Source organism: Dipodomys spectabilis, unplaced genomic scaffold, assembly GCF_019054845.1.
Source record: "Dipodomys spectabilis isolate Male_0828 unplaced genomic scaffold, ASM1905484v1 ptg000187l, whole genome shotgun sequence".
Classification (NCBI taxonomy): Eukaryota; Metazoa; Chordata; class Mammalia; order Rodentia; family Heteromyidae; genus Dipodomys; species Dipodomys spectabilis.
In genome coordinates this window covers 1562307-1583119 of record NW_024870864.1, presented here as the reverse complement: position 1 = coordinate 1583119, position 20813 = coordinate 1562307, and the positions used below count along the sequence as shown (strand labels likewise).

The window sequence follows — 20813 nt, the reverse complement described above, 5'->3', positions numbered from 1 at the left end:
TGTGAGCTCATGGGGATGTGTTGCTGGTATGTTGGAATTATTGGTTTTAATATTTGCATCATACCCTGAATTTTAAGATTATTGAATTTCTCTCCAGACACTCTGTGAGGAAAGACATGTCTTTTCTGTCAAAACAAAGTGGTTCCAGCTTATAGCCAGTCATCATTTTGTATTTTTGTTTCCTGGTACTTATATTTCCTAGAACTATTTGCTTCCTGACTTTAAACTATAACTGTCAGCTGTGTTGTCTGTAGCCAAGCCAGCTGTATCAAGGGGATGAGTGCTTACCAACAGCCTTAAAAGCACAGACTCCCTCCCCGCACCAGTGGGTATTTTTTCATTGACAGAATGCTTTCTAGCTTCCTTAAATCACCCTGCCACCCTGATAACCAATCACAAATAGAATGTGAGCACAGCTCCTACTAGAGAGGGGGGACAACACCACTCTTTATGTCAATATACAAACTGAGTGGGCCATGCCATTCAATGTGCCTGTTTAACTCTGGGTAGAGTGACTATGCACCCTTCTGTGCAAAAGTAAATTGACTTGATGAGATCTCCTTTATCATTTGTGTCTATTTCTGGTTAATTTCTTGAATGTCTCATTTGGACACCAGAGAGTCCAACAACCTTGAATCAGCATCCATGAGGGTGAGAGCCTTTTATGAAATAGGTGCTTCAGATCCCAGAGCCATGAACTGGAGATCTTCAAGGTCTCACCTGTGTTCTCTAGGACTGTACTGCTCTCCGGCTTTGTCCCCTTTTCCAGACTTCAGGAAGATCATCAACTATAAACAAACATAGTTCTAATCTTCCAAACAGTGACCTGGATCCCTCAGAGACCCTGAGATGGTACCTACGTGGACAAGGCACTGAGTTGGAGGGAAAGGTCTGTTTCTAAGTGGAACACTTGAGAAGGGTGTTTGAATGGAGAATGGCCATACATGCAGAAACCCACCTTTCGATAATTCTTCTCAGCCATGGGAAGACCTATGGAGAACATTATTTCAGGGTTCTATGTCAAGACACTTCACTTTCTTAAGTGTGTCTTTGGGCAGATAATACAGCTTTGGCCAACAGGTTACCACCGTTAGAGAATTCTTTTTAAACCTTTGACACACAAGACTATATAGATACAGGTGGGGCATGCTATGGAGCCCCAAGATATGTAGACCTGAAAAACAGGAGCAAGTCATGCACATGGGTGCTCATTTGTGTGTGCACACCTGTGTGCTCTCTGTATGTGGTTTATCATGTGGCTTCTGGCTAGCTAGTCCTTTCTAGCTTCCCTCCTCTTCCCTCCCAGTCCCACCTGGATCCTTCCAAGGGGAAACCTGCTTTTAAAAAAAATGTGGACAAATTTGCACCCTGCACTGTGTCCAGCTCTGCAGGACTGGCAGCCACACTTTGTCTGTGCTTGGGGTGGAGGTAAGGGTCCCCTGTATCCTGAAGCTGTATGATTTAGGTCATCTGCTAGACCTACAGATAAATTCCACCTGCAGTTATGTAAATCAGGGTCATAAAACATTTTCACCTTCTACAAAGAAAGAAAAGATTAGAGCAGGGAGTAGGTGAGTTGCTGGCTGGAGGACAAGCAGGGAAGGAAGGGCACAATGGTTTCTGAGGAAATCAAGGACAAACCTGTTCTTTCATACTTGTGTGTGTGCCTGTGTGTGTGTTTGTGTGTGAGTGTGTGTTTGTGTGTGTGCTGGTCTTGGGGCTTGAACTCTGGGCCTGGGTGCTCTCTCTAAGTTGTTTTTTTTTTTTTTTTTTGCTCGAGGCTAGCACTCATCACTGGAGCCACAGCTCCACTTTCGGCTTTTTTGGTGATTAGTTAGAAATAAGAGTTCCACAGCCTTTTTTTTCCCAGGCTGGCTTTGAACCACTGTCCTCTGATCTCAGCCTCCTGAGTATCTAGAATTATAGGCATGAGCCAAGGCACCTGGCTTCTGTTCTGCCATAGTTTTTGAAATGCCAGCTTGAGTCCTTTCAGAAAAGCAGAGAGCCAGAGTGATTCTGCCCTCAAAAGGACTAGACTTCATCATCGTATTGACTCTTCTATCTGTGGACTTGAGGGTACTTTAGGAGATGTTCCTCACAAAACTCTGTATGTTGCACATATCCTCTGGCACTGCTAAGTGGGCAATGTGGGGGCTTCTGAGCCACGTGTTCTGGATGAGAGTCACAGTTTGCTGTCTGGTCTCCCTGAGTGAATTCATTTGGTGAGACAGACAAGTTAGAATCAGTGGGATGACAAAGTATTTCTTTTAGCAATTTTTGTTGAGGTCATCTATGTACTGAGCCCTGTTCTAGACACTAGGATATGATGGTGTGCAAAATGGATGAAAGTCTTGCCTTTTGGAGCTGACCAAGCCTGTGGAGGAGACAGAAAGAAGATAAACAAGTGAACTGTGCGTTGCATCAGTGATATCTAGATTGAGATGGAAAAGCTGGAGCTTAGTCCTTCCTAACACTTCCCCTCCATGCTTGGCTTTGCTGACAACAGTGATCACCATGAATTGTGCCTGTTGATGCCTCTAGAGTCTTCCAATAACAGAACTCAGGAGGTCTTCAGTAGGTGAAGACAGGTGAATAAAAAAAAAGATCAGATGATTTGGGTTGTTTTCTGCTCCTGCCATGGCAAAAGTGAGTGTGGCTTGTTTCTGCCTCTCTAAGACCTCAGATGGGGGTCAAGCACACAGAGGTTTAAGAGGGCTGGGAAGGGGCTTTCTCCAGATGTCTGACTCAAAGTCAGTGCTCAGGCTGGCTGTGCTCTGCTGAGAGCAAGGTGTCTCGATCCTACATAAGCTGTCCTGACTCTAATTCAGGACTTGGAAGACTAGCATTGGACCAGCCTTCTATTGAGGATCTGCCTGTCTGTTTTCTAGGTGTTCATGGAAATAACTATAACTTCTGTTCTTATTTATGTAGACTTAATAAAAATTCATATAACTACAGGAGCTGCTCACATGGGATTTTGTTGACTTGTTTTTTTCCCAAACAGTGTGTGTCTAGCACAAAATACAAAGTAATGCTTTGATGGAAACTACAAGGTTGATATTGCTTAAAAATCCATAGGATTTCCTTTTCTTTCAGACACACATGCTGCTTGAGTCACCATATCATGTGAGTGTGTGTGTATGTGTGTGTACATGTGTGTGTGCATGCACATGTGTGAGTTTGTGTGTTTGTATGTGTCCATATTATCTTGTTTTTATGAAGGCTGTGCTCTTAATAACATTGATGTCACGCATTCCTCTGATAAGATTATGAAGGTCAAAGAAGGATGGTGAAGACAGAGAGGAAGGAGGAAGCTGTACTCAATCTCCATGGCCATTAGACTCTTGCCCATTCATGATAATGATTTCATACCTGAATGCTGTGCTGCCCTAAAATGTTGACTCCCTGACCGTGTAGGAGTCCTTCCTGAGCTTGGGTTCCATGCCTTTGGTCTGTAAGGGCCTTGTAGCAAGCATTCCATTGGGGACCAGAAAGTTGAATGTGGGAAAATCAGTCAGGAACATTCCCTGGGTTGATTTTTCAAAGTTCTAAACAAAGCTTATTTTCAATGTGGCAATGATCCATCTCACCCCAGTTAGAATGGACATTACCAAGAAAACAAATAATAGCAGATGCTGGAGGGGATATGGCCAAAGGGAACACTACTATACTGTTGGTGGGAATATAAGCTGGTTCAACCACTCTGGAAAACAGTATGGCGGTTCCTCAAAAAACTAAACATAGAACTACCCTATGATCCAGCAATCCCACTCCTAGATATTTATCCAAATAATCACAAGCAAGGCCACAGTAAAGCTACCAGCACAAGTATGTTCATTACATCATTATTTACTATAGCTAAGATATGGAACCAACCCAGTTACCCCTCAATAGATGAAAGGATCGAGAGAATGTGGCACACACACACACACACACACACACATAAAATGGAATTTTATGCTTCTATCAGAAAGAATGACATCATCCCTTTTGTAAGGAAATGGAAACACTTGGAAAAAATCATATTAAGTGAAGTAAGCCAGACCCAAAGAAACATAGGCTCTGTGGTTTCCCTCATCTTTAATAATTAGTATATGCTTAGGATCGTCCTGGCAGAGAATTGTAATAGCTCCATAGCTATGTACGTATGACCAAACAAAATGATGCTAATTGAAATGGACTCCAAGACATAGAAACAACAGGTATTTGGTTGTTGTTGTTGTTGTAGTTGTTGCCAATGTACTGTATCTAGGTCTTTCTTATTTTATGCCATTCTTATTTTTCCATTGGTTTATCCCTGGCAATCACTGTTTTTGATTCTGGTATACTGTATGTATATGCATTTATCTGATTCAAGGAAGGGAAGGGGAATAACAAAATGCTGAAACAAGGACAAAGGATGACCCATTGCAACAAGGATACTCACAAGACACTATGTCAGAAATGAACGTTACAACTTGTGGGGTGAGAGGGGAAGAGTGGGGGGGGAAGTGATAGTGGGAGAAAAACAAAGGAATGGGTAACAATGTTCAACAAGAAATGTACTGATTACCTTAATCATGTAACTGTAACCCCTCTGTACAGTATTTTTACAATAAAATAAAAAAGAAAAGAAAGCAAAAAAATTAGAACATGATTCATATTCTGAAATATCGTGAGTCTTTCCTGAGTTTTGACTCTAATGAGCAATAAAGGATCTGTTAATTTTATTTTATTTTATTGTAAAGATGCTGTACAGAGGGGTTAAACTTACATGAGTAAGGTAATGAGTACATTTCTTGTTAAGCATTGTTATCCCCTCCTTTGTTTTTCTCATAAGACACTATGTTGGAAATGAAGGAATAGTAGAAGAAAGGATCTGTCTTATAAATATATCTAGCTTGAATATTTTTCTTGGTGAAGAAGAAAGAGAAGCAGAAAGGATTGACATGCTCATTTCACAGACTGGGAAAATCCATGTATAACAGAGGATGGGCTTTCTTTCCAGGAATTTCTTGGTTCAGGGCTGGGTAAACATTTTCTGCAAAGAGCAGGTGGTAAATATTTTACGTTTTGAAGCCTAAGAGGTTTCTGTCACATCTACTCAGTTCTGCTCTTGCAACTCAGAAGTTATAGATAATATGACAGTAAATGGGCATGGTCAACTTTGTGTGTGTGTGTGTGTGTGTGTGTGTGTGTGTGTGTGTGTGTGTGTGTTTTCTGGTACAGTGGCTTGAACTCAGGACCTGGATGCTGTTTCTTAGCTGTTTCACCCAAAGCTGGAGCTCTACCATTTGAGCAGTAGCTCCACTTTTGCCTTATTTGCTGGTAAATTGAATATAAGAGTCTCATGAACTTTACTGTTGGAGCTGACTTTGAAGCTTTATCTTCATATCTCAGCCTCTTGAGTAGCTAGGATTATAGGCATGAGCCACTGGTATCTGACTTGGCTGACTTTAAGGGCTCTACCAGAGGTGGATAAATGAGAGCTAATTCTCATACCTTGTAAGCACCCAGATTAAATGGTCACTTTGTAGTTGGTTTCCTTGTTTGAAGCTGAACTACATTTTGGTAAATAACAGACAGGATAGTACAAGTAGCCCTTCCAGGAAGCAGAGATGGGTACAAATGTGAAAAGCTTCTTAAAAAATGCTTTACTAAGTTGACAGATGAGGTGAAGTGAGTAATAAGAAAGCAGTACTACTAGATTGTATGTACAAACCCAAGCTGATGGTGCCTTCTGGGTATCTAGTAATCCCAAGGCATTCCACGTATCCTGTTCCACCAGCCATGTGCTTATGTTTGAGTATAAAACCCAGGATGATTATAAGATGGGGATTTGGATTGAAAATTCTGTTAAATCTGGGTCCTGACAGTGTGACATTGACAGTGAAAAGTAGAACCAGGAGAAAAGATAGTAATGATAAAGAAAGTGTTCTATCTTGACCTTGGATTTGATGAAAGACTTAGAAAACTACATAGAGCCTGGATAGAATTCCCAGATTTGTATGCTTCAGAATTCCCAAAGTGAGAATTTAGTTTGAAGTCATCCTGAGCTGAGACTAGCCAGTGGACCTGGGAATCAATATAAAATCTCTGGAAGAATTTTTTGAGGCAATATTAAAAAGAACATGATCTCAAAATGTAAACTCAAATGGCACACAAATAAATAATCCATAATGAACCCTGTCACCAGAAATAATAAATAATGATATTAGACCTGCAGAGACTGCAGATATTATTAGATGCAGAAAATGAAGTGTGTTTAATATATTTAAATAAGCAAAAAAAAACTATTAAAAGAATGACCAAGTAGTAAGGCTACCAGAAATGGCTAAGGACATGAAAAACAGTGAAGAAATTCTTACAAATAAAAAAGGTCTAATAACTAAAAGTGGAAACTCAAAAGACAGTAAACAGATTAGATACAACTCGAGAGAGAGTTAGTAAATGAGAAGTTCTATCTGAAGAACTTATACATAAAACATTACATAGAAACAAAAGATAGAAAATATATAAGACGTTAGGAATCATACAGGAAAGTGAGAAATTTCATAAGTTTAACTGATATACTAGAAATAATAAGCATAGAGAAATTAGCAGGGGAAATATTATAAGAAATACAAGATGAGAATGCTTCAGAATTGATGAAAGACACAAATTCTGAGTGAGAAGCCTACTCAGAGAGAATGAATAAAAAGAACTCACATCTGATTCCACTGTATTGAGTTAAAGGCACCTGGCACAATGGGCAGGCTTCTTGTCAGCATACCTCTAGGACAGAAGCCCATGCGATGCTTTCTGAACTGTTGAGGGGAAAATAAATTACTCTGAAATTCTGTACTTACAGATACTTTTGAGAAATACAACTATGGATATTTGGAATAAAAGCAATGGGTCCTGGGGCTGGGAAGATGGCTCAGTGGTAGAGTGCTTGCCTTGCATACCCGAGGCCCTGGGTTCGATTCCTCAGCATCACATAAGCAAAAAGAAAAAAGCCGGAAGTGATGCTGTGGCTCAAGTGGTAGAGTGCTAGCCTTGAGCTGAAGAGCTGAGGGACAGCGCCCAGGCCAAGAGTTCAAGCCCCACAACCAGACCCCCCCCCCAAAAAAAAGCAATGGGTCCCTACCCCCAGAAGAAATGAAGCACATTCTTTTTTCTCATATACTTTAGATAATTTATTTTAACATTTTAATAAAAAAATTGAGAAAATTGGATCCTACAGCTTGAGATAGATTGCTTCAGAAAATGTAGCAAGTCTGTAGTGATAATTTGTTGCAGTTAGTAATAACTCTCCCTTTGTATTTAGTTCACTTCTATTATTAATTATTTTAATTTTACTCATTTTAAGTATTTTACACATTTACTTATTTTCATTTTAATTAACTTTAATTTTAATTATTAGTTATTTAATATTAGTTGTACAATTGGGGAGTTCATTGTGACATTTCCACCATTCTTTCTATTGCATTGGAATCTTTTATTTTTTCAGGCACTAAGTTCTTTTTTTAAATTTTATTTTACTGTAAAGAGGCTGTACAGAGGGAGGCATTAATTTCTATCTGAACCAACTGATTTGTTTGTTACCATGTGAATTGTCTTATTTTCTTCTGAAGGACTTTACTGTTCACCACTGTATTTTCAGCTCTAGGAAGTACATGGTTCATAGCAGCTCTCAAAAAATACTGTTGGGCTGGGAAGGTGGCTCAGTGATAGAGCGCTTGCCTTGCATGCATGAGGCCCTGGGTTCGATTCCACAGCACCACATAAGAAAAAAGAAAAAAGCCAGAAGTGGCGCTGTGGCTCAAATGGTAGAGTGCTAGCCTTGAGCTAAAGAGCTGAGGGACGGCGCCCAGGCCCAGAGTTTAGGCCCCATGACCAGACCCCCCCCCAAAAAAAATACTGTTGATTGAATAAATGATTGAATGGTATCTCGTTTCTCCAGTGAAGCAAAAGTTAGAAAGCCTTACATAAAATATTCACACCTCAATTCTACTCAGTGTCTAAAAGATTCTCTGCTAATGGGCCTCTGCAAATTTCTTTGAGTACAAATCTTGTTCTTTCAAGATCCCCTTCCATGTTCCCATCTTCTTTATTTAGCTGGAGTTTGATATGGTCCTATCAGCTAGGCTGCATAGCAGAGTCTTCTTGGTGTGATCTTGACAGGTCACGATTTCTGTGAACCTCTTTCTCTGAAAACTTTCAGCTTCAATCATATTTACTTAGTGTCCAAATTGCCATATGCTTCTCTCACATTCCACCTCAGCTCATTGAAGACTTCTGATTTCTTGTCCTTCCCTATCTATATTGAAAGGGCAAGGGAACTGTCCATTACCAGTTCTTCTAAGGAGATGTTGTAGATCATTTATAATCTGTAACCACTTCTCCACAGTTGAACGTCTCTGCCAATACCTGCTAGAAAAGCAAGTCCCTGTTCAAGACAAGTCACTGAAGTCTCACTAGATGTACGCACAGTCAGGGTTGAAGTAAAAGTGATCTTAGCCATCATCCAGTCTGGCTCTTCCACAAGAAATGCTAAAGATGAATTCTGCAAAAATGGGTTTTCCTCAAGTGACTTTGGAAGACTAGGTTGGAGGTTCCCCTTCTGCAGTGTTCCAGGCTTTTGACAAGCTATTAACTGGATGCTGTGAAAGTGATTAGAGAATTCCAGCAAGTCTCCAAGTCTTTTAAAACTATTGTGTTTGCTGATTATCTTTAGCACTAGAGCTCCTTCTGAACTCTTTGCACTACTTGAGTTGGGTTTGCAGCATCCTAATGAAAAAATGATCCAGGCAGGCAGTGGTAGCTCATGCCTGAAATCCTAGCTACTCAGGAGGCTGAAATCTTGAAGATCATGGTTCAAAGCCATCTGGGGCAGCAAAGTCTGTGAAATGCTGGAAGTTCCCAGGCCATGAGTTTAAGTCCAGGATTGGCACAAAAATTATTCATGAATTCTATCCCAGCTTGTGATGTTTAATAAAAAGCTGTCTCATTGGCATGCAGTGAATATTCACCTCTCAGGTTTTGTAGACCTGTGGTCAGATCTTGCCCACTGTCTGTTTATACAAGTATTTATTTATATACAAATAAATCCTTTTGTTCATGATGCTTTCATATAATGGTGGAGTTTATTTGCACCAGAATCTCTGAAGCCTACAAAGTTAACTGATTTTTGGCAAAAAATATATGCCACACCCAACTGCAATCACCAGAGGCAAGTGTGGAATCAAATACTATATGTCCTCTGATTATGTTCTCATCTTTCCATGAAAACACAGTATGAAACAGCTCTGGGCCCCAACCTTCTGCCTGCATCTCACAAGCAGACACCGTGATGCACAGCTACCTGGTGTTATCCAATCACCACACCTCTCAGGATGTCCAGTGCCTCTGAAAGCTCAAGAGCATTAGCAAAGGCAATTGTTACAAGAAAGGGAAGAACATTTTTACCTCTACTTAAAAAAGTTTTAGGCTGGACCAGAGAATAAAGTTGACATAAACCAGATTAACAAGAGGAAAGCATACACGTTGATTTAAGTTTTAAATGACATAAGAGCCCTTAAAAGGAAATGAAGAGCTAAAGAAGTGGAAAACTCAACTGTTTTTAGATTGACCAAAGAGGAACAATGGTGAAGGGTTAAACTGTGTAGGAAGGCAAAGAAGATAAACATTATTTTAATAAGGCCTGTTTGTACAGACTTCTCTCAACCATTTGGAGTTTTAAAACCACATGCATGTATTACATTAATATTAAAAACTGTATTTTGCCTTCTTAATAGTTGATAGGCTATGTTGGACAGGTATTTTCTCTTGTGGTCTTTACCTGTTGTTCACCACATTTCTTCCCTGCTGGCATGGTCTTCCCCTAAGATTTCCTTAAAGTCCCACATTCGCACTCAACTGGAGTTAACTTTGCAGAAGTGGATATGTTGCCGTCTCAGACTTCTGCCCCTTGTCCATCCCAGAGTCACATCCTTGCACTGTCTGCTGTTCAGTTTTCAGCTAGTATTTATTGAACTCCTAGTGTAGGCCAGGACCATTTCCCAATGACTGGTTTTTAGTTAATGGTTCTTGTACTTGCTCCTGAAATCCCCTGTTGCTTTGTTGGCTTTTTCCCTGACATATCCATCAGCACCACTGTGTTGCCTTCAGTCTTTTCCCCATGGTACTTGGATGCTGTTGTTTTGTAAGTGGTTGCTGAATGAAGTTTAGGACATGGGGACAACTGTTTATGGTCAGTAAGTGGAGCTGTGGTCAGAGTGGCAGAGCATCAACCTTGAACCAAAAAGCTAAGGGCAGTTCCCTGGCCAGGTTCAAGCTCTACTACCAGTGCATGCATGTACATCCACTCACACACCTGTGTGCACATGAGTGCATGCATGCATGCACATACACAGAGTATAGTTTTTCTAGTTCGGTAGAAAGTCTGGCACTTTCTTTTTAGATAATATCCATGTTTTGCTTTCTTTTTCACGGGGGGGACGTTTGGATGTCTTGTTTGCTGATGGTATTTATCTCTCCTTTCCTTATAGGCACACATAATTCCCAACATTCATTTGCAGAAAAAGACAATTGAATAATTTGAATAAATAAATATTTAAAACAATCCCCCAAAGAATCATTTAACATATATTCAAATTATTTTCAAATAAACTTGCTGATAAATATTTAGTACACTTTAAATGATTAGGTTTTTTTTTCTCTGTATTTAGCTTGGGCTTTTACATAGACATTTGTTCCTGTGGGAATTAGTTGTCTCACAATTAACCCATACCCAACTCCCATTGCTGGGCATGGACCAGCACATCCTGTGTCACGACAAAATCACCCCAGCAGGGGCCTAAGTGGATGAGAATACGTTGAAGATCAAGTTCCAGCATGACTTTGGGGCTGCAGGCAAATGACTGGGCTTTACTGGGATTTGGCTTCCCCTATTACCCTCAAAAAGATCATTAAAAAATTAGCTTTTGTTCCTCATATGAATGTCTTAGCACAGTGTCCATATGTGGCAATAAGTTGTTCATACATTCTTATTTCATTCATACAGTTGTTAATACATTCTTATTTCCCTGCCTTATCCCAAACACACAAATCCCAATAACTACTAAGATCTTCTCCACCCATCCCTTCCTAGACCCCAAGAAAATGCCAGTGAACTACAGAGTAAGGAGAGTATGAGTCTCGTGAGACACCGCCAGCAGCCTCCCAACCCCTGGTTTATTTTTCTGTGCTTATTTTGACAGGACTGCCAGAAGTTATTTATGGAGACTGTAACATTTTTTACACTACCTTTCCCCCATTATCTAAGCTGGTGATGATCTAAAGTCATCGCTACACCTGCAGGACAGGATAGCAGTGATCTAATTTAACTTAAGTTCCTTTGCTTAGGGGAAAATTATAGATTCAAATTATAATAGAACTTGAAGGAAGTTTTTAGTATCTAGGGAAAAAACTGTGACAGAAGGTGCCATTTAAAACTTATGAATAATGTACAAGCAAAAGGAAATTCATAGTTACAAGAGCAAACCTGTCTGTCTGAAGAGAATTGCAGTGGAAAGCAAAGGTGCCAGCCCAGTAGCTTTCCTCCAACAAATTAGCTTAGTACCACAGCTAAATTTAGCATACCTTCTGCATGGCATGCTCCTGAAGTGGGTTTTGTCTTACATTTCAGAAGTCTTCTATTTTATCATCAAAACGAACATCTGGGGACATTCTAATTGCTATTTTGTACTCAACTCTATAGAATTTTCAAGTGCTTACATTTGCCACCCGGCTGCACAAACTGCCTTGATTCTGTACATCCAGGACATGATGTAGGCAAGGCAGTAGGGGTAGCAGTACATTCCTGATAGTGGGAAATTGAAAATTCAGGAGCCCAAAAGGAAGTAAAATGTTTTTCTCTGATTATTGAAACAGCCTTTTCCAGATAAAATTTACATACCACAAAATTTCCCCATTTAATGTATATAATGCAATGGTTTTTGATACATCTACCAAGTTGTGCAGCTATCACCATGATCTAATTTTATAACATTGTTGTCAACACCTTCCAAAGGGATTGGGGGAAACCATACCTGTTAGCAGTCACTTTTGTGTGTGTGGGTGTGTGGGTGCGCACAAGCACGCCAATACTTAGACTTGAACTCAGGCCTGAGCACTGTCTTTAGCTTTTTTGCTCAAGGCTGAAGCTCTACTATTTGAGCCATACCACTTTGAGCTTTTTGTTGGTTAATTGGAGATTACCTGGCTAGCAATCATTTCTCCTTACCCTTTGATAAGAACTAATCTTTCTATCTAATATATAAAGACTTGCCTGTTCTGGCTATTTTACGTTAGTAAAATAATATATGATCTTTTGTGGTTGTTTCATGCACTGACACATTGGTTTCCAGATTCTGTGGGTTGTATTATAGTATTACATATTCCTTTGAATGTTTCAAATATAGTTTCCTTGTATGGTTATACCACGCTTTATTGACCCATTATCAGTTGAACCTATCAATTCCACAATGGCTTTCACCCTTCAGCTCTTGTGAATATATTCCTATCATAGTCATGCACAAGTTTTGTATGATGGAGGTTTTTGTTCTACTTTATAGGAAATTTCTGGGTTACATGGAAACTACTTGTTGAACATTTTGAGGTACTTACTACCAAAATGTTTTTCTTTTGGCTGCAGTGTTATGCATTGTTACCAGTAGTTTATTAATTACTATTATTTTTTGTCGGTCATGGGGCTTGAACCCTGGGCTTGGGCGACGTCCCTGCGCTCTTCAGCTCAAGGTGAGTGCTCTACTGCTTGAACCACAGTACCATTTCTGGTTTTCTAGTGGTTTATTGGAGATAAGAGTCTCATGGACTTTCCTGTCCAGGCTGGCTTTGAACCATTATCCTCAGATCTCAGCTTCCTGAGTAGCTAGGATTACAGGCATGAGCCATCTGCACCCGGCTGCTACCAGCAGTTTATAAGAATTCCAGCTTCTGCACATCCTCACCAACACTTTTAGTGTTTGTCTCTTCATTATTTTAGCTAGTAGGTATGAACTGTGACCTGGTTAGGATTTTGAATTATCTTACTCTAATGACTAATTTCTAAACATGTTTTTATATATTTATTAGACATTTATACATCTTTTTGGATAAATATCTACTTCCATCCTTCACTCATTAAGAGAAATTGGGTTGTTTATCTTTTTATTGGTGAACTGTAGAATTTTTTTCTATGTTCTACATAGTGTTCACTTATTAGATATATGATTTGTAACAATTTTCTCCCATTCAGTGAATTAACTTTCTAATTGTTTTTTGATTTTGTTGATGATGTTCTTTGTTAATATTGATGAAGTATCTTTTTAATTATTTTTTTCTGTTCTTTTCACTTTTAGCATCATATCTAAGAAATCATCAAAGGTCACGAGCGTTTAATAGTATGTTTTTTTCTATGAGTGACATAATTTTAGCTTTTGTATTTAGGTTTTTTATCTATTTGGAGCTAACTTTTGTGTGTATGATCTGAGAAAAGGCCCACCTTCATTTTTTTGCATGTGGATATTCATTGTCCCAGAATCATGGGTTGAGAAGATTATTCTTTCACTGTTGACTTATTTTGGGACTATTTTTGGAAAAAAATCAGTGGATCACTAATGTTAAAATTTAATTTGGGACTCTCAGTTCTATTCCATTGATCTACCTGTCTATCCTGTGACACTGCATACTGTGTTGGTTATTATAGCTGTATAAATATCCTTATACATGTGTATCCTTTCAGACTGAGAAGTGTGAGCCTTCCCTCATTTTTTTTCATTTTCAGTATTATTTTGGGTATTCCTGATCCCTTCCGTTTTATGGAAGTTTAGGATCACCTTATTAATCTCTGAAAACTATGGCATTTAGGATTCTAATTGGAATAGTATTGAATCTGAAGATCTATTTGATTGGTATGACTACTTTTTCTTTTAGTATCATACTGAGGATGGATACCAGGACCTTGCAAATCTTAGACAAGTTTTCCACCACTGAGATAATTTTTGGCCCTTTAATTATTTTTTATCTTGAGACAGGCTCTTGTTAAGTTGCCTAGACTTGTCTCAGACTCACTGTGTGACCCAGGCAGGCCTTAAACTTTCAGTCCTCCTGCCTCAGCTTCCTGAGTAGATGAGATTATATATGTGTGCAATGTTTGTCTCAGCATTACTGTCTCAGTGATACTAAATCTTTCGGCCTATGGACAAGAGATAGATTTCCATTTATTTAGAGCTTCTATCATTTCTTCCTATAATATTTTTAATTTTCAGCGTACAAGTTTTACACTTTTATATTAGATGTATTTTTCATACTTCACTCTCTCGGATACTATTATAACTGAGATCATTTACTTAATTTCATTTTGAATTGTTCACGGGATGTATAGGCAATAAATAATTTCTATATGTTAATCTGTGTCATGCAACTTAGCTGAATTTGATTATTATTTTCAACATCTTTTAGTTGATTCTTTAGGATTTTCTATATACTAGAAAGTAAGTAAAGTAAATAATTGGAATACAATGACAGGATGTTACTTTTTATTTATAGTAATTTCTGGTCTTAAGTCTATTTTTTCTGATACTAGTATCCCCGCTCTAGCTCTCATAGCTGCTATTTACATATCTATTTTCCACCTTACTCTCAGTTTATTTGTCCCTTTGAATCTAAAGTATGTCTCTTATATAGGATACAGTTTGAACCTTGAATGTTAAATCTAGTATGACAGTCCTTGTGATGATTGTCTGCTTACCCTGAGGTGACAGCCCTACTTTTTAGGTAGGACTCTGAATACGGAGAGTAGTTCTTGCTTTTTTCAGTTTCTCCTTTCTGGTGTGAGACCACCACCACCCCAGGAGTAAGCTGGGGCAGGGCGTTCGGGTGCTTTCATTCCTGGCCTGGTATGTCTATGGTGGAGCTTCTACCAGATAACGGGCAGCTGGGGAAGTGAAGGGAGCCTTAGTCTTCTTTATTATAACAGCCTAGAGTAGAGCTTCTGTAATACCTAGTGGAGATTGGAGATGATGTCCTATTAGACTAAAGCCATAGCACTAGACCAGGAACTGTGAAGTGCTGCACTTGGACACAGCTGATTGAAATTGAGCTTCCATCATATTTAGCTGTTGGTGAGGGGAAAATAGACATGAATGAATCATGGCTTGAATTCCACAGACTCTCATGGTTCTTACTGAAATTGAGTAGATAGTTCTCTGTTTGCTAACTATACATCCTAAGAAAGCTTCCAGAGCTCGAAAGTGTTGTTTTAGAAATCATGTTTAGTAATTAAATGAGAAGTACTGCAGTATCAGCACTATTGTGTGTAGGCCAGCATAAGCAATGGAGTTCATCCAGTGATGAGAACTGGATTGGTTTTCTTGTTGAGTGAATTCTCTGTTCTCACATTCAGCCATGACAGAGGTGTAAGAGGACCCTGGCCTCTTGACTCATGCTTAGTGCTCTGTGGTCTAGCCACCACTAGCTTCCCTAAAGCTCTCTGAAATTCATCCACTCAGGCTGTCATCCTATTTGGCATCCCATGATTGTATATTTTCCAATATCCTAAGATCTTACACAGAAACTCAAGTGACCTTGCAGAAATTTATTTCCAGGCTGTATTCTTACAAAGAAAATGAATTATTTTGTCACAGGCATAATACCTTGTTAATTTGGGAAACACATTTTGTAAAGAAAACCATTGTTTATTATTTTTTAATTTTCACTATGTAACAAGGAAACAAAGAAATGAAATGGATTTGTCACAGTCAGATGATGGCATTGCCCTTGGGAATCATCCTGGAAAGGACTAGAGTCAGATAGCAGACGAGGCAGATCAAAGTTGTCATGGAAGGAAGAATGACAAACTAAGAGATGTGGAAAGGTATTAGGCACTGTGCAAGCCCATCTATGTCTGAAGGGCAGTAGACTATGGTGGCTTTTTATTGATGAGGTTTTGGCCTTGACAACAGATTTGTTAATTTAATACCTGACATCCAGATCTTGGACTTAAGTGGGACACATGGCTAACTGTATAGCAAGGAACTTTAAAATGGAGGATGAAGTCATTTTTTCCTAGAGGGATTCTTAATAAAATAGATGCCTTAAAAGAATTTTTTACATGTTAAAATTAGTATATGATAGTTATACAGAAGGGATTTATTATGATTTTTCCATAAATGTATAGAATGTATTCTGATCAAACTCACCCACTCTATCACTCTTCCTCATTCCCTTGTCTCACTTTCTTAAAACAATTTCAACAAATTTCATTGTTCTATTTTCACACATGTATGTTAAGTACTTGGATGGTATTTACTTTCCTTTATCCTCTCTATCCTCCCACTGGTTCCTACTTCCCAACAAGTTCTGTTTTACATTCTTCTCATTCATTTTTAGGTGTATATTAAGTGTACCATTATGTTTTCTTACATCCCTATATCATACTTCAATTGTATTAACCTCCTCTTTATGCTCTTTTCCTGTCTCTTCTGTTGTTCTACTATTACTCAACAGCTTCAGTGAGTTTCCTTATGACATCTTCATACATTCCCACAATGCATTTTGATATTACTCACCCTCCATCATTCTCTTTCCTTGTCCATTTCCCTAACCTCTCCAAACAGCTCTACAATTATAGTCATGTTCTCTTTCCCCATGTAGTTCTAGAATTCTCATTGGAGGCCAAGTGGAGAACTTGGATTTCTGTTTCTGTCCAATAATTATGACTTCTTTCTCCAGCACAGCAGGGCAAGATAGATAGATAGATAGGTAGATAGATAGATAGATTGATGGATAGATAGAGAGAGAGAGAGAGAGAGAGAGAGCGATAGACAGACAGACAGACAGAGACAGAAACAGAGAAAGAAACAGAGACAGAGGGACAGAGAGAGAAAGAGCCAATATCTCCTCATATAACTTTAAATGTATATCGTATTGAACCTCACTCATCACACCTGGAAGAGTTCAAACAATGAAAAAAGTTATCAATAGATGCCAATACGGAGATGATAAAGAAACTAGAAAAACCTGAAAAATATTTTTAAACAACTGCAAAGACATTTGAAACATGAAAAAATTAAAGAATCTTGGCAAAATAGAAAGGTTAAGCCTATAAATGGAGACATAAAATAGAGTAAGAGGATATTTTAAAATGGGGAAATACAATAACCTAAATTTTAAAAAAGAAACACAAAAGCACTTCAATTGATACTCTCAGTAGCACAATGGAGAAGATAGAAGAAAGTCTTCGGAAGTCCCAGATGGAAATTAGAAGAAAGCAGAGCGGGTGACTCCCACAATCCCCAAATTTGTCAAAAGTCATGACCTACAGACTCAAGAAGCCAAGCAAATCCCATAAGTATAAACTCAGCAATTCACTTGAACACATATTGTAATGACATGGGAAATTAAGGACAAGAAAAATCTTGAACGTAACAGAGAGAAACCATTTGAATCGCTGTAAATTTCTTTTCAGAAACCTGTGGGTATGAGAGGAAATAGCATGACATTTTCAACCTCTAGAGAACCATCAAACCAGAATTCTATACTCAGCAAATGAAAGAGAAATGGAAGAGTTAGTAGACTTATCCTAAAAGAATAGAGTTAAGAATTTCCTTAAACAGAAAAGCTAAAAACAAAAAGAGGCTTGGAACATAAAGAAAGAAGAAACAATAAAGGAAGCAAAAATATCTACCTATTGAGTTCTGGAAACTATGGTTAATATTGGAGCAAAACTCATGACACTAATGTGGTTCTAGTGAAATTATTAGAAATGCTTACGACAACCATATATAGGAGACAAACCTTATTTTTCACTGGAACTGGTAAAAATGATGGCACAAGTTAGCTGTGCTATTATCCACAGCTACAGATACAGATACAGTAGCCAGAGTAACCACTAAAAATGCTATATAGAGCTATACTCATTAACACAAAAATACATCAAAATGGACTTGCTTAATATTCCAATGACCTAAAGGATGGAAGAAAAATTAAATCTCAAAAATAAAAAAGAATATAATTTTAAAAGATTTTTAGCCCTAGCTGGGCACCAGTGGCTCATGCATGTAATCATAGATACTCGGGAGGCTGAGATCTGAGGATCGTCATTCAAAGCCACCCCAGGCAGGAAAGCCCGTGAGACTCTTATCTCCAGTTAACCACCAGAAAGCCAGAAGTGATGTTATGGCTTAAGTGGTAGAGTGCTCACCTTGAGCTGAAGAGCTCAGGAACAGCACCCAGGCCCATAGTTCAAGCCCCATGACTGCCCCCCACCCTTGCAAAAAAAAAGATTTTAGCCCTAACATATTAATAATTACATTAAATGTAAATAGCCTAAATAATATAATCAAAAAGGAAAGCTTGGCAAAGTAGGTTAAAAAACATAGTCAAATTCTATGGTGTTTCTAAGAAACTCACTTCAAATACAACATAAGCTAGGCAGAGTGGTATATGTGATAGTCCCACCTACTTGCAGAGACACTAGGAACACAAATTTAAGACCAGCTCACCCAATCTCAAAATAAAATATTTTAAAAAGGTCTGGGGTGTGTGGCTCAAGTAATTGAGTACTTTGTCATTACTACAATTTACATATATATGCATATAATATACATAGCTATAAACGCATATGTACATTAGCAAAGAAGAAAATCTCAAATATAAATCTAAACTCTTAAGAATCTAGAAAAAGTGCAAAGTAAACAGAAAGGAAACAAGATGAATGGAACAATAAGCATAAGAGTAGAATCAATGAAATAAAAATTAGAACAATATAGAATATTAATCAAACAAAAAGCTAGATCACATCAACAGATCCAAGGTCAAGAACCACATGATTATCTCCACTGATGCAGAAAAGGCTTTTGTTAAAATAAACACCCATTCATGTTAAAAACTCTGGAAAAAATAGGAATAGAAGGAACATTCCTTAAAACAATAAAAGCCATATATGACAGACCAATAGCCAATATTATACTTAATGGGGAAAAACTACAACCAATTCACCTAAAAACAGGAGAAAGGCAAGGATACCCACTCTCTCCACTCCTCTTCAATATAGTTCTGGAATCCTTAGCCAGAGCAATACAGCAAGAAAAAGACATTAAAGGGATCCACAAAGAGGAGGAAGAAGTTAAACTATCCCTTTCTGCCGAAGACATGATTTTATATCTTAACAATCCCAAAACTTCCATACCCAAACTCTTAGAGCTTATAAACCACTTTGGCAAAGTAGCAGGATTCAAAATTAACCCACAAAAATCTGTCACCGTTCTGTACACCAACAATGTCCAAGCAGAAAGGGAAATCAAGGAAACAACCCCATTCACAATAACCTCAAAAAAAATGTATCTAGAAATTAACCTAACCAACAATGTAAAAGATCTATTTCATGAAAACTATAAAATCCTAAAAAAGAAGTCCTAGAGGACACCAAGAAATGAAAAGACCTCCCATGTTCCTTGATAGGCAGAATTAATATTCTGGAAATGGCCATACTGCCAAAATTGATATATAAATTCAATGAAATTCCCACTAAAATCCCAATGACATACTTTACTGAAATAGAGAAAACAGTGCAAAAATTTATAGGGAACAACAAAAGACCTAGAGTAGCCAAAGCAACTCTAGACCAAAAAAAAAAAAAAAAAAAAGAATGCAGGAGGAATCATGATACCGGATTTTAAGACATAATAACAAAGACAGCTTCGTATGGGCACAAAAAGAGACCTGAAGACCAATGGAACAGACTAGAGGACCCAGAAATAAAACCACATACATACAGACAGTTGATATTTGACAAATCCATACAGTGGAAGAAGCATAGCCTCTTCAACTACTGGTGCTGGGAAAACTGGGTGGGCACATGCAGAAAACTAAAAGTGGACCCTAGCTTGTCACCATGCACTAACATCAGCTCAAAATGGATTAAAGACCTTAACATCAAACCTGATACTCTGAAACTACTGCAGGACAGAGTAGGAGAGACAGGCAAGAACTTCCTAAACAGACTCCCAGGGTCACGACAAATCGGACTACCTTAAAATAAAAAGTTTCTGCACAGCTAAAGAAATAGCAACCAAACTAGCAAAAAATCAACAAATTGGGAAAAAATATTTATGAGCAATTTATCAGATAAGGGCTTAATATCCATTATATACAGGAAATTCAAATCTAACAAACCAATCATGAAATGGGCAAGGGAGCTAAAGAGAGACTTCTCAGAATAAGAGATAAAAATGGCAAGAAACACATAAGGAAATGTTCATCATCCCTGGCTGTAAAGGAAATGCAAATAAAAACAACACTGAGATGCCACCTTGCCCCAGCCAACGACAAATGTTGAAGGGGATGTGGAGAAAGAGGAATGCTACTGCATTGCTAGTGGGAATGTATACTAATACAATCACTTTGAAAGCAGTCTGGAGGTACCTCAGAAAGCTAAATATAGACCTTCGCTATGACCCAGACATACCACTCCTAGGCATATACCCTGAACAACAGGAACCAGGATAGAAGGACACATGCACCTCCATGTTCATTGCAGCACTGTTCACAATAGCCAAGCTATGGAAACAACCTAGATGCCCCACCACAGATGAATGGATCCAAAAACTGTGGTACCTATATACAATGGAATATTATGCAGCCATTAGAAAGGACAAAATAATGGCGTTTGTAGGGGAATGGATGGAACTAAAGAAAATCATTTTGCGCGAGGTAAGGCAAGAGCAAAGAGATAAACAGCACATGATGTCCCTGATATGTGGATGCTAAAGCCAAAATTCAAGGAGATATGACAAAGTAAATAGGAC

General features: G+C 38.4%; 1 protein-coding gene and 1 long non-coding RNA gene across 2 annotated transcripts in view; one reads left to right on the top strand and one right to left on the bottom strand.

The window, feature by feature from the left end:
• Acoxl (acyl-CoA oxidase like) overlaps window positions 1–20813 on the top strand; it is a gene marked incomplete at its 5' end in the record, with an annotated part of 295914 nt that overhangs the window by 92791 nt on the left and 182310 nt on the right.
• LOC122121345 lies at window positions 341–18957 on the bottom strand. Its single transcript, XR_006149926.1, has 3 exons — window positions 18878–18957; window positions 2852–2855; window positions 341–351 (listed from the first exon to the last, which is right to left on the bottom strand). It is a non-coding gene; the product is annotated as an uncharacterized LOC122121345 (long non-coding RNA).